Raw genomic sequence first — 17598 nt, forward strand, 5'->3', positions numbered from 1 at the left:
AAGAAGAAAGTACTCAGAGATGAAGAGGGACCTGATGTAGAGTAGGATGTTATGTTTTGCTAGGGGTCACAAATTATTTAATTAGTAATTATGTCCATCCAAAAACCTACCTTAACCGGTAGATTACCTAATAATAATAATCTATTAAAGTTTAGATTCACTCAATATATTATATTCAGTATATTAATATTAATGCATTAATTCAATGTTTTTCTCTCATCAGTTTGGACATGTTTGAACATACAATTGGATTTCCACTGCCTCGAATTTTAATCATAATGTTATAGCAATACCAATATATGTACGGGAAGTATTTTCATGTTTCAAGCAAGCCACAGATACCACCACAATATGCAAGCAAACATTTTTCGCAGACTTAATGAGAAAGAGATTGTTGGCTCGAAGGATCATCACCCCAGTGGCAAGATGTATTCATTGACGGCAACACTCAGCAGAACTAGATAGAATGGTACCACAATTGAATGTGTATTCCATTCCTTACTAACGATTGGTTAGCGATAAAGATTTAGAGTGAAGAGCATCATTAGAATAGTTACAGAAGATATACTAACAAGCGGATAAATAATGAACCCAGCAGGTTGAGAATAGCACCGACGGGATTTATTAAAATTGAGGATTGGAATTCAAAATTATAAATGCACGATCTAGAACTCGGGATTTTAAGGAAACACACGGAAATCACAAATTTGTATGCGCCGAAAAAAGTACCTCGGGAACTTAAAGAATAAATGCAGGGATCACAATTCTTATTCTGTCTCTCGCAACAGTCACAATTCCTCCAAACGCTGCGTTGCGGGCGACGTCCTTTTGTAGCGAAAATCCATACAAAAATATCAGTATTTTTTTATCATTTACAAAACTTATATTCGATAGATGTGAAATGTTTTTCTAAGAAACTCATTCGTAACTGAGAGCCATCCCATGGAAAGCTAATTAAGAGCGAAAGCCAACGTGCCTAATAACAGAAGTTTCTTAATAGTGCCCTAACTCAATTCCTACGCTCCTTCGGAATAAAAGTGGGTCTTTAAATGGGATAAAGAGTCCAGGTATGCATGTTTAAAAAGTAAAAATTTATTTTAATTGGGTAAACAGGAATTAATTGGTGTAAAACCGCTATGCTATAATGGACGAAGAAAAAAATGGGAGTGAAGTAGAGGAAAATGGAAAAGAGGAGGGAATGTTGAAAAAAAACTCAGGCCGTTACACGAAATGGAACTATTGATCAGAAAATGAGTAAATTGCGAGCGAGGTTGAAAAAAGCACAGGTAATATATAATTTGCTCCATGCATTACGATTCCGTGGATTAGAGAAGAGATGTTTTAGCGGATGGAAAAGATAAGTTGTGTAGGGCTGAGGATCATCAGAGAATTGGCTAATACATCAAGGCAATTGAGGATTTGAAATAACTTGGGAAGAGAAAAGCGTAAATAGGGATACATATTTTAGGATTAATTATTGACGTCCTACATTTCAAAAAGTTAGACAATTGCGAAGGGATTAAAAGAAAAAACGATACCAGGTAATGGAGAATCAATTACCAGTACTGAAACCAATTTGCTCTTTTTATAATACAATAAAAGAACATGAATAAGATTTTCTTATTTAGGGGCGCTAAAGAGAATACGTGTAAAAATGTACGGTAAAGTCACTGTGCCTAAATACGATACGTCAAGCAGGATGTGAATTACACGACACATTATCGGACGTTCTTTATCAAGATAAAAAAATTATATATTTTATTCCGCTATATAACCATTAGGTGTTTTCAAAAACAGAAATCGTACTTGCGAGAACATTATTTATGTCTAATTATCACGATTAAATCTAGTCATAATAATATCCACGTTGAATTTCAACGGGTATTTCAGCAAGATTTTAAGCAAATTAGAGTAAAAGCAATATGCAATTAGGTGTACATTTTTTCTTTGCGAAATCAATACCTCATAGCTAAAGAGTATCTAAATAACTATAGCTAACAAAATGTTTGTCATGTTTCCAATTTCAATATCTATTACAATCTATTTCTAAATGATGCAACCCTGAAGTATGATGAAGAGTTCCAGTCATGTTAGCTTCGTTCTCGATATTTAATTATTTTTCCCCCCTAAATGCAATCGAGCAACTGGGAGACACAAGATTGTGATCTTCTCCGAGAGAGAGATTCCTGGTATTAAATTTCCAAGCATACGTTAGTTACGTACGTAGCACTTGAATAACACTTGATGGGATGGTAGATTTGTTCACTCCGTAAATCAATTGATATGGCTCTTTCAGTGATAAGTTACGATCATACCACTCTGGTATGAATTTGTTTTATTTTTCCGCTTCCTCGTGTTATCTCGCGCGTGGATGTCTACTGCGTAGTCAGCACAGTACATTCCTGGCGTTGTGGTTCTTATCAGTCATTTAAAACGAGTGTGGAAAATACTTTGGAGTCGACAGAGATTAATTTGAGTCCAAACGGTCACAACGTTTGCGGTCACTTGGGGTGGCAGATTGTCTTTTATACGAGGAAAAAACGAACTATTTTACTCCGGAAAACGTAGGCATCGGATTCCCTCTTCCAATATCAGTACAAAACAAATGTACTCGTATTATTGCGAATAAACGTATGAAAATATTTTTTAACGTAGTAAAGAGATAAGAAAACATAAGAATAATTGACATACTGGAACACGGATTATTTCTTATTCAATTATTTTAAATGCAAAGAAAATGATGTCATTTCGATGGAAAGGCCTAATTAATCCTAGCATAATGGCTAGACGTTTGTGGAAGACATGCTGGAAACAAATGGACGAATGCAAAATTAATACACATGCCAATTAATAATTACTGTGCAAGCAAAAATTAACGATAGAAATAATCAATATTTTACGTAAAAAAATAACGACAAAAGGTGCAAACAGGGCGTGCTATTAGATAAAGAGAGAAGCACGGATATTTTCACATTTTAATGTATCAATCAATGCGTTGCGTTGTGTGGAGAGTAGAGCGAGAAGAAAAAGTGGTAAATATCCATTGACCTTCCGATCTTCGCTATCTTATTTACTACGACCTTGGGTCATCGAGTGATTCACATATTTATAGCCAATAGTACGATAAAAAGCACGGAGACAAAGTGCGAAAGCCGTGGTCTTTATTCACGCAGAGCATGCACTTGACTCATGCAAAGACCGAGCTGTTATACAATCACTTTCTCGTACTGGAGAGTGGCTATCCGGTTAGGCAAGTGAGATGTCTGGAAAACGAGAATGAGAAATAAAATGATCATAAACTTCAATCCTCAATGTTAATGAGGGACGAATACTAATGCTAATTACGTAATTAACCTGGAGCATTTCATTGAATGCGGATTTCAATATGCAATATAATGCTTTTCTTAAAAAATTAGTATACATAAACACTAAGGTTAGCTGTGGCCAATAAAACTTTGTGTAACTCATTTATGATGAGATGGGAAAATAAAATTATTGTTTTTCTGCGAACGAGCGAGATGGCGAGTTAGCCAACAAAACTATAGAAAAACATATAAAAATGTGTTTATGCGTTTTTCTATATTTTTTTGGCTTACGGCAATCAGTTCCTTCCTTTGAATTTTATTATATATTCAGTGAAACTTCCACTTTACATTTATCTTCCCTAAGCATTGCAAAATCATTTAATGAGAATTGATAATTTGGTGTATAACTGCTATCTATATAATCCATCGATTAAATACCTAGTAGTTATCAGTTGATAATTATCTCCTGGGTTATGGCAATTATATTTTGTTGATTTAGAGTACTGAGCAAACAATATTGAAGGGGCGACACGTCGAGAAACTGTGATACCTGTAAGGCTAGTTCTGAACCGTCCGCGGCTATTACTCCACGAAATCCCTGACCGGCGATGAGTAACGTTCGAAACCTTAGAGGGGAACCCAGAACAAGTTGTCCCGAGACGGGCGATTCTGGTATGAAGAATAGCCCCTGTGTGCAGTGTGCTTTCACTACCTAAACAAACAAGAAACTTGCCAACAATGTCATTCGTTTACAGTAAAATAAAAGGTGAAATAGTGAAAAGAGATTGCCAAATCATTTCTCCACGAGGATACTCTTACAGGAATCCGAAAATTACATCATTCAGGGCTCGATATGAATTCGCTACACTTGAGCATATAGTGGAGTAAGCTACATAAACCAAGCCCCAAGGCAATAAAACCATAAAATACGTAGTCCCTTCGATTATATCAAAATTAAGCGGATAGCTCTAAAGCAAAAATCTCAACAAACAACGTCAAAACCTCGAAGCCTTCGAAAGATTCCCTATCACCAAAATAAGCGTCCTGTCACGAAAATAATGAAAGCCAAGGAAGAGTGGCCAGTTTCAGGAGGACAAGTATCGGAAATATCTATCAGTCTATTCTAATTACCAGAATGTATTCAGCAATTATAAAGTTATGTTTTTTTTAAATGACCTGGCAAGACGGCATAACAAGAAAATTATTTCTTAGGAACTAAACTGAACTACAATCTAACTCAATATTTAAACCGAACTATTGAATTTTAATTGCTATCAAAGTGAATTCTGCATTAACTAGTACACCAAAATATACCAAAAAACACTAGCGCTAAATATTTTTTACTGAGATAAGGACGTTTATATAATATGAGAAACTTGTGCTTCTCCCCTTCACCGGCCGAAATAGCTCAGTTGGGAGAGCGTTAGACTGAAGATCTAAAGGTCCCTGGTTCAATCCCGGGTTTCGGCAAAATTTTTTATCTTTGTGTTTATTAGAGCGTTAAATATAACGGCAGAAACATCAAAATAAATTTATCCTCACGTACTTAGTTTTTGTTTTATAAAAATTATATCTCGCAAAAGCCTTTTAAAAAAATGCTCTTTTCAGTACCTCTTTGACCAATAACGCGCATTGCAAGGCCCTGAGTTGTTCTCTTTGATACCTTTCAAGTTTCAAAATGTATTTTTTACTAACTTGGGAAATGTGGCTCCATTGTGCTAAATTCAATTAGCCGTGCAGTCAGAGAAATCAGCATCAATGAATTCATGCGGATGGGAGTTCATCTTAAACTGAGACGGCTTAATATTTAGAAACCAAAGAATCCATATAACTTCTCGGTATTGCATCTCATGAACAAGATGTGGGAACTCCGCGTATTTTCAGCACATAGGCACTGATTTCGAAAGAGCTAAATATGGGTGAATGGCCGGAAGTAACAACTTTACCGTCTACATAGTGATATAATTAAGGTTAATAATATATGCTACCAAAATTAAATACAAGATTATTAATTCTGAAGCACTACATAGATTTCTTCCAGGAAGATGGCAGGTAAAGAATATTAGCTAAATCAGAAAAATTACATCACAAATATTAGGTCTTTCGTTTAACACAAGTCCCTGAAAGTAAGGCACTAACTTAACATATTATACTGGCATCTTACCCCTTGCTTTTGTTTTCCATATGTATTAATGTGTTTGACTAACGATAAGTATGGCTGTTTTCATTCATTGCCACTAAACATTTAATGCTAAAATTAAACTAGATTGATGCTTTCCTGATTAATCATTATCTATGTATTTCCTTTCTGCGAATGATAAGAGATCAGAATAACATAGTCAGACCGCGGTAGGGATAAAAATATTCGAGTCAAAATAGGTCTCGTGCATATTCACCCCCAGCCACAAACCCAAGCGATGGTTTGTAGGGTACTAAAAATACAAATTACTGTTGACAAGCAGCATTTAATACGAGGAAATATTAAGTTGTTTTCATATTTCAATGAAAAAAGTCTACCTGCCGTGCCATGGATTTATAGGCAAAGAAAACAAACTGTATGATTCAATTGTCAGTGAAATTGTTGTAATGAAATATATATTTACAGATATTTAGGATTAAAAGTTAATAAAAATTACATAAAGTCATTCATGTGGAAGATGATTACAACTAAAAATTTTCGAGTTATCAGATAATAATTCTCAATCACCCAAGTTACGGGTTCTTAATAAATTTTTATTGATCTGAATTGATTTACAGCGTAAAATCATCCAGAATAACCTTAATACGTATGTATTACCTCGAGAACGGGCAGCATATATTGAAAAACGTGGATTATAAACCTTTCTACCTCTCCAACAAGTGAAAGGAAACTCAGCAAGTTTTGTTGTCAAACAACTATTGCATGGTGGACATATAACGTCAGACATGGAATGATTTCATGCACGATAAGGGATAGCCTTCGATTTCCAAATGCAAAACGTGCTCTATTCACGTAATCACGAGCCTCTCGGTTGCCAACTGAATGGAGTGCAAAAACTGTCCGGGGGGGAAAAAAATGTGCAAAACACAACACGCTCGAGTGGCAACTGCGAAACACTAGCCGTGGGATGACGTCACTTCCGCCTCCGCCGCTATTTGCGACCTTCGGGAAGCGATCGTTTCGTCATACCGCCAGGGCCGCCGCCACGTGGAGACGGAGTGAATCCCTCTCTCGCACTCTTTATTCTCTTCCGCTTGGAACATGAAATAAAAAGTCCTCTCGCGTGGCCTTGAGAGTCTGATGCAGTAATTAACAAAAGTGAATGTTATAGACTTCAGGTTACGGAATAAGCACCGCGGGGCAAGGAAGCGTAAAACCTAATGACAAAAGGGATGGTAGCATATGATTTACGTTCGGTTTTCCAAACGAATGACTTCACGCAAACGCCAGTCACTCCGTGAGGAGCTCATTCGCATATTGCGGTGGATAAGGTAATCACACGGGTTGCTGGCACGTACACGGGGGCGTGAGTCAGTTGGATCATGCGTCCCTGGCTCCTTCACTCAAAAGCCTCCTCTAAATGAAAATGGCCAGTGCGTCGTTCGCGCTGTCTACCAAGTACGAGCAGAGCTCTACATGTATTTTACTTAATATCTTCAGAACAAGCCGAGGATGCCTACATATCTTGTTTTGAAACACGCAGCTTCCCTTCCATTCATACTGACCCTAGTCCTCTGGAATGAAGTCAAAGAGGCATAAGCCGTAACTGACAGGATAAAGTACTCATTCTTCCCTCATACGATACACAATCATAACAAAAGCAAAATCAAGCAGTCGAATATTTTTAATTTTTAAGGCTAAATTCAATTAAGGCCAAACCATGCCATTATTGAATGATGGATACATGCAAGTATGTGCACGTTTGTTTGTACGTTGGAGCATATGCATGTATGAACTCATATTTATGCATGAATGTGCGATGTGGATACCCTGATATCCTGCGCTACAGGCCCTTGCGGCGGCTTGCGGGGTATTGCGTAGATTTAAGCCTTTTATCACGCGTTCACCTCGAAGAAACGGTACTCAGGATTAGAACCGTGGCGGAATGGTGTAGTGCATTTACTTTTCTCCTGATGGACAATCAGCGCTTCTCTAGAACTTGTGGTTTTTCTTGTCCATTCAACGTTAGTTGATGAGAAAAAAGGTTATTAACGGATGATTTACGTGATATCCCCAGTTATAATATTAAAACTGTAAGAAGCATTAATTTTTTTAAGACGTAGATTATATTTATTTATAATATTCGTTTGCAATAACGAGTAGAGAAAACATACGCTTGTATATCTTAAACTTCTTCAATAAAAATATATTTTTGCCATAAAAATATAGGAAAAAAGAACAACATGTAGTTATTGGGACATTCGATAGTGCATTGTATAAACTCATCGCATGAAAATCTGGTTAGATAGGCATCCGATATTTTGGTTTTAATTTTACTTTTTGTGTGGCCTATCCTTCAAAATAGTTGCTCACACGTGTAGTAAACAATATATTGAAATAATATAATTGGTTCCTCGAATCAAGGCAGTAGTAGTAGTTAACTGCTATAGTTTAAAAATGAAGAGTTGAATTACACCACCTCATTCGGAGTGCACATGCTGCACTGTAGAAATTGAGAGCTGGTCATCGAAAGAAATCGCGGACTACGAAATATTCCCGATATCTTTCAAGAGTTATAGGTTAAATGGGGATTGTAAAAAAGGAGGCGGTGTGTTTATTGCAGTTAAAAACTCACAAGGAAGCCGACCTAAGGCACTTTCGGATAGCGAAATAGAAAACATTTTGGCTCACGAAAAGTCGTCGTAAAAAAGAATCTTCGTTTGCGCTTATTGTAAGCTCCCTAATTCAAATCTTAACTCAGTGTTGGAGCTAAAGCAGCAGATAGAGGATATCATATCTAAATGTGTGGATGTCGTCTGCATGGGTGTGCAGTGGTACGTTTTTGTTTGTTTTGCGTATGGTTTCAATCTATTTTACGGGTGGTGCCCTATCAACCTCCGTACATATATCCTTGCGGCGGCTTGGAGTATTTTACAGATCTAGATGTAATGATTGTAACTTGATAATTGGCGGAGATTACAATTTTCCCTCGATAGATTGCAACATATGCATACACTTTTTAAACAGGCGGAAAATACAAGGACATCTGCGAATCACTCTTGAACACATTCGCTTAGAACTCCCAGCGTTAATTAATAACGTCGCCGATCATAGGTTATCTCATTCTTGATATTTTAGCAAAAAACGTGCCTGGGCAGGTTTTGAATGTAATAAAGATAGATTAAGTTAGTTATTACATAGCTGTACACGCTATATTCTCCTTCAGTATAGAGCAGAACTTAAAACGTAAAACAAAAATTTGCTAATTCAACAGGACTGATTATGATAGCATAATAAGTGAGACTACTGATCGATTTCCAAAATCAAATAACTAAGCAACGAAGGCAAACTTCTCAAAAGTCACCATTTCAGCAGCTAAGAACTTAATACCTAGCAAAAAGAAATAAAAAAAGAAAACTCAGAACTTACGCGTAGATGCTATAACGCTGAAGTGCGAAAAGCGTTGAGGCGCCTGGTAAAATTCAAAAAAAAGTCCGCAAAGGTTTACCGATAAGTGAATATACTAAATTATTAGAAATCTATTAATTTTCCAAGTCGCTGGTGAAGTCAGCTTTTCGGAAAACCCTGGCCGATTCCAAAAGTAAAATTTTAGCGGATTCATTAGAAGAAAATCCCAAAGCGTTCACACAATTTGTGAGAGAGGTTCAAGATGCTTTCAGTACGATTACTAAACGGCAGTAAAGGACAGAAAAAACATCCAGCTTAGAAAAATCTAATTTAATGTACTCCCTCTTAAAATATGTATTTAATTCATGAAAGGAAAAAATTACCAAAATACTACCCAGTCAATACCAGCGCGCGATGAATGAAATAGATATATCGTGTTATGGAACACTGCGTCAGTTGGAAATGCTCAAACCCAACAAATCTCCTGGTCCTGATGAAATTTCTGTCTGTGTTTTCAAGACCTTGGCAGCCAAGGGCCACATGCGTTCCGCAGGTTGTCCACCGCTACCTTAGCTTGAATAAAAAATTACCGAGACTGGTAGTATGCGGAGTGTATTAAATATTTTCCTCTAAGCTGATCCAAAAATATACTTCATTTTATCTCTTTCCTCCCTTCAGCAGTATTGAGGAGATGTTACATATCTCCGTTCCTAATACACCCTTATTTTCGCCGTTCGATAGCTGCGACTTGAGGTGTCCCAAGCCCGAAGTAATTTATTCAGCCCTTATTCATCATGCGTTTTCAATTCGAAGCTTGTTTTGTAAGTCCTCCCCAGGTTTTAAAGCCCGTAAAAATAATACCTGCTTAATATATTCCCTCAACCATCACCCTCCCGCGTATAGAGGTCGTTGAGCAACTGATTTTGTGTTACAATCAAACAGTTACCACTTTAAATTTTGGCGTCCAAGCCAATGGCGATGATTCCAACCCTCGCATATTGGCGCCACGTATGTCTGCTCCCTTCGTCCATGCCGCCGACCACGCTCGACGCTGAAAGTACACACACGAGCATTGAGGATTCTGGTTACGACCTGTATCACTGCAGCCAGTACTACCGCGTTCTTCACGTAATTAACTAACCCACGTAGGCTCCGCTATCAAATCCCAGCGCAAGGCATACCGCATGTTCAGGACTGTTGAGCCGAACCGTAAGTTATTCTATTCCAACGGAATGCAAAAATCTACTCACGTATTTACGAGCACAAGTGATACCAGCGCCCGGATTGTAAACACAATTACCGCGAGTGTCACGAATCTTATAATTAGTATGGGAATCCAATCAAATGTGGTGTGTCGGAGTATTGCAAAAGACACATTCACAGTAAAGACTGTATAATTTTTCTCTACTTTCCAGGCTTAGACAAAGAGTTCACACTCAATAAAAATACCTCACAAACCTTTCGATCACTATCTAGATCAAATATAAATTATTATAAAAAGCAACAACTTTATGTATCATATCACTGGCCAATTTTTATTTTTCGCACATATCACTAATTCCACCTCGTTATCATTAATTCCACCACCAGATAAGTAGGCAACATTTACTGCATTGTCTGGACACGAAAAACGTATCACCGCTTTATCTACAGCAAAGGAGAGCCTAGATAACTGAATAATGATGTTTTTATCAGTTTGGATTTGCCCATCGCAGTAGAAATCAGTTATTTCAATCTTTGCAAAAAAAATTTCATTAGATTGATAGAACGAAATATGGAGACTTCCAGTAATGTAGCTATTAATTTATAGAATTAAAGCATCTCTTTTCACTTCGCTTTTAAGATAAATTAAATACTCAGCAAAAATAAAAAGGTGGTTACTTCTCACAATTTATTAATTTAACATCAGTTGGACAATTCTATAATTCGGTACAGTTTTCCTCATTTCAGTCATATTTCAAGTCGCGTAACACACCAATTTCTTGCGTTCTCGATCACTTTTATAATTTGAGTCATAATTATCCAGTAATTTTCTTTAATACTATTTCCTATGAGACAACGGTATCAATATGGTGAGATCATAATGATCCACCCCTCCAAGATTCCATTTAATTGTGCGCAGATGCTTCTTTATTTATTCATCAGTAGTTATCTAGAGGCTTCGTGTAGGTTTTTGATGGACCCTGCGACTACCATAATAATTAAGTCCTCATCAAGATAACAAAATACATTCTTAGAGCACATACTGCCCAATTCAGCATTTAGTTCATTAACTATTCTAGTTTATTATGATCAACACATTCTTCAGCTCTGCATACAAGTACTTTCTAACTCTCTCAATTACATTCAGAATACCTATTCTCTTCCTTACGCAACCTAACGTTCCCATCATTCGACTCTTTTTACTATCTTCAACATCCCACTAAATCTCTTTCCCTCCTACATCCTCTTGTCCCATCTCATTCAAATTGCTCAAAAACAATATTCTCCTTCCATCACTAGAACGTAATCCCACCAACTTTGCTTGTATATTGAAGAGGCGCATATCTGTAGATGTCATAAAATTTCCAAAGTTCTCATTACTTTCTTGATTTTTAAGAGACTCTAACAAAAGGTATTTATTTCAGAATACCGTATTCCCTTGATTTTCGATATTTCTGGAGAAAATCAAGCATTGAATTCCTTACAGTAAGTGTGATTAAGTTATATAACATCAATAAATATATTTGTATGATTGGCAAATAACGATGCTCGGCGGTCCCAGCCAAGTATTGGTCAAAAAAATTCGAGTAAAGAAATGTACCAGGTTAAATGCGAAGGACATACAATTACTAAACGAAAAATTGAATTGAAGGAAAGGTAAAATAAGAATATGAAGAGGTCATTACATGAAGAGTACCAAAATAGTTTAGATCACAGCAAATGAACTTCAACCCGTGGTCGATTTCCCGTGAATTAAACATCAAAGCTTACGGGAAAGATGAAAGATTTGGTGTTTTCCCGGCGTATCAGCTGCGTAAATTCCTCTCGGGTCCTCCACCGGGTTATTTCGTCCATATTGGCGGACGTTTCGATGTCCGACTCGGTCATCATCTTCGGGGCTTCTGAATGCCGTTTGCCTCTTTTTTCCCGTATATATATGGTTTTCCCCATATATATATATATATATATATATATATATATAAACCATAAACCATAAACACGGTAATCGACCCGAAGGTCGGTTTAGTAGGTGATGGTAGAGATCACCCAGTACTAAGCCCTATACGGCGTGTGAAAATTCACACATCAGGGTAGGGGGGCCAGTTCCTTTCCCTGTGCCGGTTATGGTTTCCCAGGAAGACCTGGTACCCGAAAAATCACTTTAGCTTGGGTGGAGCTGCAGGTGCCCAGAGTGCCTCCCGGGACCCTCCGATCAGCAGTCCAACGCTCTACCCACTGGACTACCGCGACCCATTATTATACGTATATAAAAGTTTTTCCTTGACTAATTTCTTGCCTAAGATTTCACTGCAGCGGTTAACTGTTTGATGGAAATAAGATACACCTGTGAAGAATGAATCTTGAATCACCCTAGTTGTACACCGTCAATGGGAGAATCAGTGGTTTTTCAGGCCTAAGTCTAAAAAGCTCATTACCTGAGATACATTGATACACTAAATAAGTTGTGGACAGATATGAAAAATGTGCTAACCCAGGAAATAAAAAAAAGATTAATTTAGATTAAACATAAATTCAAATTCTCTTGTGTGCAATACAGGAAATAAATATAACTTTTCAGCAGTGCTATTCACACAGCTTCAAATCATCATGTGATTCCAAATGTGATACATATCACTCCAAATACATGAAAATGGAAAAATAATTTGGCATCATAAAAATTAAAATTAACATACGGCATGTCATACTTATTACATACAATTTTGACATGGCAACTTTTACTTACTTATTCACTCACCAATTAAGTAATTTGAGCGGCGGGAAAGGATACATCGAATCCCGCCCTCCCCGCACGGAAATAGGATCTTTACGATCTCTGCGTCCTTGCTAATTCGAGTCTAGAAACCCGAAATTCATGGGGAATTAGAATTACAGATATATTCAGAAGGACTTTTGAATTCCGTCAGCAACAATCCCTTGAGCCAGGTTCTCAACCTCCAGAAATAGACAGTTGAAATGCTTGAAAAGTGTTAAATATTTGGCACATAACAACCGACACCGTAAATACGTTACCAGCATCTTAATATCCCAGTTGAAAGCCGATCTTGGCCACGAAGGCATAGTGGATAGTGGGTCAACAGCAGAAATATTTACGAAGCTTTTCTCACGTACACCAAACGGTTAGCGCTGAAAGTTGGGCGGGCCAATAGGAGGGAAGAGGTTGGGTTTGGCGAGAGATGAGGGAAGAAGGAGGGGAGTCCTGATGATGGCAAGGTGGAAAGTGCGAAAAAGGAGGGTGAAGGAAATGGAGGAGGGGGTGAGAAAGATTTGGAGAGAGAGAGAGGAAGAAGTGAGCTCAGGACTTAAGGTGGTGAGCGGCGCTAAAAATACTCGGCCATTTGCCTTGTTGTCCCGAGAACTGGACAGTCTCCTTTTTGACCGCGAGCTTAAAAAAGCACCGAAGTGGAGTGACCCGCAGGAGAGAAGGAAGGGCCAATAGAGAGGTGAGGAGGAGGGTGGAGGTTTAGCTCGAAGTAAGGAAGGGAGTTGGATGGCTAACGAAGTAAGGGCAGGGGATCTGGGGCATGAAGGGAAGTACGAGGTATGCCCTCGGAGGGCGGAAGATCACCATACACATTACACAGCCACTGCCCCTGCGCCCAAAAGGTAATTCTCATTCGTCTTTTTTGTGCTTACTACGGACCCCGTCGTCTTCGTCGAGCAGTGCTCGTGGACTATGGAAGACTCGAATATATAAAAAAATACGTCAGCACATTATTTTGTAAGCCAAGATCTTCGGCCTCATTTACGAAACTAGCATTTGAATGCAAAGTACGACAAAATTAAGGCTTAATTAACGAGAAGTATCTCACCGAATTTTTTGCACCCTCAGTGGGCATGAATGTGTCTGTTTACATGAAATATTAATCTATATGAAAATGTGTCTTTGTCAGCATTCTAGTACATTCCCTTTGCTGTTATAGAAATGACTAATGATTTAGAAAAAAATACAGTTATTTCAGCAAAGTTACACATTAGCGTACGTATCATGAGGTGCATATTTGCTTCCGTACAGCATTAAACTGGATTAAGCTTAATGGCGTAGAGTAGGTTCTGAAATCAAGAGTAAATATAAAATACGTGGTTTTTCAAAGAGTACCGGAGTAATACACGACATAAGAACACGTTGAGATACAGAAAAACTAACCATGCTTACTTTAGAAATAATAGTATTTTTAGGACAATTGTTTGATGATAATATTTGCAGCCGACTGGTTGGGAATTTATGTTGCTGATTTTCAGAAACAGAGCCAAAATATTCATTACTATTATTTATTTTACCCTGCTGGAGAGTTCTTAGTAATCTCTTGTAACTTTGATGCTTTCCGGGGCAATACAGAACCAGTGGCAATCCTACTTCACAGTGGCAATATATTGGCAAGTGGAGTATCCCATGTTTCTTACTAGTAAGAAATAGTAGTGATATCTGGTGACGATAGTAAGGTGACGGCTATTGAGAGATCTTTTGTACATCAGATGAGCGAAAATTAATAAAAAGAGGCATTGAGGCATATAAACCATAAACACAGTAATCAACCCAAAGGTCGGTTACTAGGTGATGGTAGAGATCAATCAGTACTAAGCCCTATACGGCGTGTGAAAATTCACACATCAGGGTAGGGGGGCCAGTTCCTTTCCCTGTGCCGGTTATGGTTTCCCAGGAAGACCTGGTACCCGAAAAATCATTTTAACTTGGGTGGAGCTGCAGGTGCCCAGAGTGCCTTGCCCGGGAATCGAACCTGGGATCTTCTGGTTAGCAGTCCAACGCTCTACCCACTGGACTACCGCGACCCACAATGATACATATAAATTAAGCTTCGAAATAAATGAAGACTTGAATTGGCCCAAATATTTTGGAGATGAGGCTAAAAAATTATGTCCATACAATGATGTAGGGGATTTTAATGAGGAGTAATCAAATCAGAGATTTAGTTTCGAGCTTAGAGAAGTAAATAAATCGATTTCTTCTTATTGGGCTTATTATAATGGGTGCCAAAGAATATTTCGATAGCTTAATGCGGTATTAAGTGAAAAACAAGGTGTGTCCCAAAAGTAGTAGGACTGAGTCATAATATTTATTGTCATAAATGATACATTCACTCAAAAGTCTTCCAAGTAGCACCCTTGCGCGTCCACAGCCCGCTGCCAGCGGGTTCCCCACGCCTCGTACGCCCTCTGGAAGGCAGGGCTCAGATTGCTTCTAAGCTCCATCGTCACAGCATATTGTAACGTTTCCACCTAGCCGTGGTGACTTCCTTTCAGCACGGGTTTGAGGTGGGGGAAGAGAAATGCCCTGGTGGAGTATTCTCTAAAAAATTTCGATCCTGACTCACGTGGTCAAGAAGCTCTTGGCAGATCCACGTGCGAGTTTCCTTCTGTTCGTCCGAGAGCACTTGCGGCACCGACTTCTCACACACCTTTCTCGTGCCCATGTTTTCGGCCACAAGTCGATGCGCATCACTTTTGGGGATGCCAAGTTCATCACACCCCATGAAAACACTCGATCAGAAATCCCTGCTCAACAAAGCCTTCACTCTTGCAAGATTTTCGTCACTTTTTAAGGTCGAAGGGCGCCCTGAACGTTCGGCATCTTCAACATCTTCTCTACTACCCCGACACAATTTGCGCCACCCTAAAACACCCGCCTACCCATGGCGTTATCACCATCGGCTGCCCAAATACTTACGGCATATTTCAAATGAGACCTAACTAGAGTGGAATAACAGCTCTCTTTTACTATCTCATTACATTTCCCCACCACCCGTTTAATGAAACCGAGTTTTCTTGAAGCAGATCCGTATATTGTCTTGACATTTGTTCCCCATGAAAGGCCGGTTCATGACGGAAAGTTACGAGAACACGTTAAAGAGGTTTCGCAAACAAACCAACCGTACTCCGCAAAGCCAACTGCCACCACCTGCCTCCGGCCTTTCCTGAGACTCCCCTCCATCGCACCCAGCCAAAGAAATCGCCGCCCGTCCGTCCACCTGGGAAAAAATAAGTCATACTACTTTTGGGATAGACTTTGTAGAACTCCAGTCCAAAGTTAATAATTTGACAACTGAAAGTTGAACAATTAGAGCTAGTGTTAGAGCTCACACATGGTATACTGTAGCGATTGAAAGTGTTCCGAGAAGTGACAACAAACAAGAACGCTGATCGAACTAGGATTCGAATGATTAAATAACTGAAATATGCTGTGGATATTACTGACACTGGATTAAGGCAAACAATGGCTACTTTCCTCTCACTGAATTCCGTGTTTAGAGGCAGTCTACTGCCTTCTTCCCCCAACCTCAACTGTAAACATTCAAGTTCGTAATACCTGTGATATCCTTCCGGTATATTTCCAGCATCGTCCACTGATATGGGGTCTCCCTGTTTTCTTATGTATTTAGCTCTCCTCTTTTCCGGAGATCTCGCACTAAGAGATGAAATTATTTGCTCAGGTTCATTTATTCTAATGTCTCGCATCAATTTTGTGCCTGTTATGATATGATAGCCATATCGCAAACAGCAACGATGGGTAGATCATATCATAATGACACAGCACACAGTGACGCGTCCACACCCACTCGGGGTAATCCTCCCCATGGATCACAAACTTCAAAAAGAGATAGGGGTTTCGAGGATCCTTTGAAAATTACTGAAGGGAGAAATGCTGAATGATTGATCCTGAGTAGGAACCAAAGCAACGTGATATAGGTACATGGCTAAAATCAAGACGGAAGGTTCAATTCCACGAGGCCATTGTCCTTCAGCGTAGAGGCTTAAATTGGTCCGAACCCACTGAGAAGCCCACTTTATACAGTTATAGCGTCACGTTGAAAATATTTCAAAAAATTTCTAATGAATTTTTTTTTTGGTTACTGCGTAGTAGTAGTCCCATGTGAAATGATTAGCTCAGGCTTATTTATTCTAATATATCTCATCAATTTTTGTATGTTATAATAAGCGTTTATGCTTAACAAACTTCATTGTCTTTAATGATATCATTATTAAATTTTAAGGTTAATTCTGGTGATGCGATATTATCTGAAATTTAAGGTAAATATTACCTTGATTTTCCCTTCTTTTTTGTATTATCTTCTATTTTTGATCCACTAAATACCACGCATAAATGGTGGCGGTTGAATGTATACTCCCATAATATTATGACGAAATAAGTACAGAATTCCCGGCAACTAAGAAGCTCAGCCCATTGGAATGGCTGTCCTGCCAGGCAGTAGGGGAGGCTAAAACTCTGGGCATCACGCGAATCCCTTCCGAGAGAGATTATTTTTTTCAATTCAGTGGCGGATCGTGCGGATAAAATAATGAAATTTTGCATGAGAAATGTATTATAATAGCTGATACCCGGATGAAAAAGATATTCAAGGAAGATGGATGCATGGAAAATTCCCGAAGATACAATGAGATACCAATTAGATAGAATTAAGGTGAGACAGTTTGCTATTGATCTTACAATTCGAAGTTTCCTGGACGTAATAGATATTGAATCATGTACCCATGAAATATCAATAC

The 17598-nt window shown here is 38.4% G+C and overlaps 1 non-coding gene across 1 annotated transcript; it reads left to right on the forward strand.

Moving 5' to 3' along the window:
- The first annotated feature begins 4702 nt into the window (after positions 1–4702).
- On the forward strand, positions 4703–4775 carry TRNAF-GAA (transfer RNA phenylalanine (anticodon GAA)). Its single transcript has one exon. It is a non-coding gene; the product is annotated as a tRNA-Phe (tRNA).
- The last annotated feature ends 12823 nt before the right edge of the window (positions 4776–17598 follow it).

Source organism: Hetaerina americana, unplaced genomic scaffold (assembly GCF_022747635.1).
Source record: "Hetaerina americana unplaced genomic scaffold, ioHetAmer1.1.p SCAF_2, whole genome shotgun sequence".
NCBI classification, from domain to species: Eukaryota; Metazoa; Arthropoda; class Insecta; order Odonata; family Calopterygidae; genus Hetaerina; species Hetaerina americana.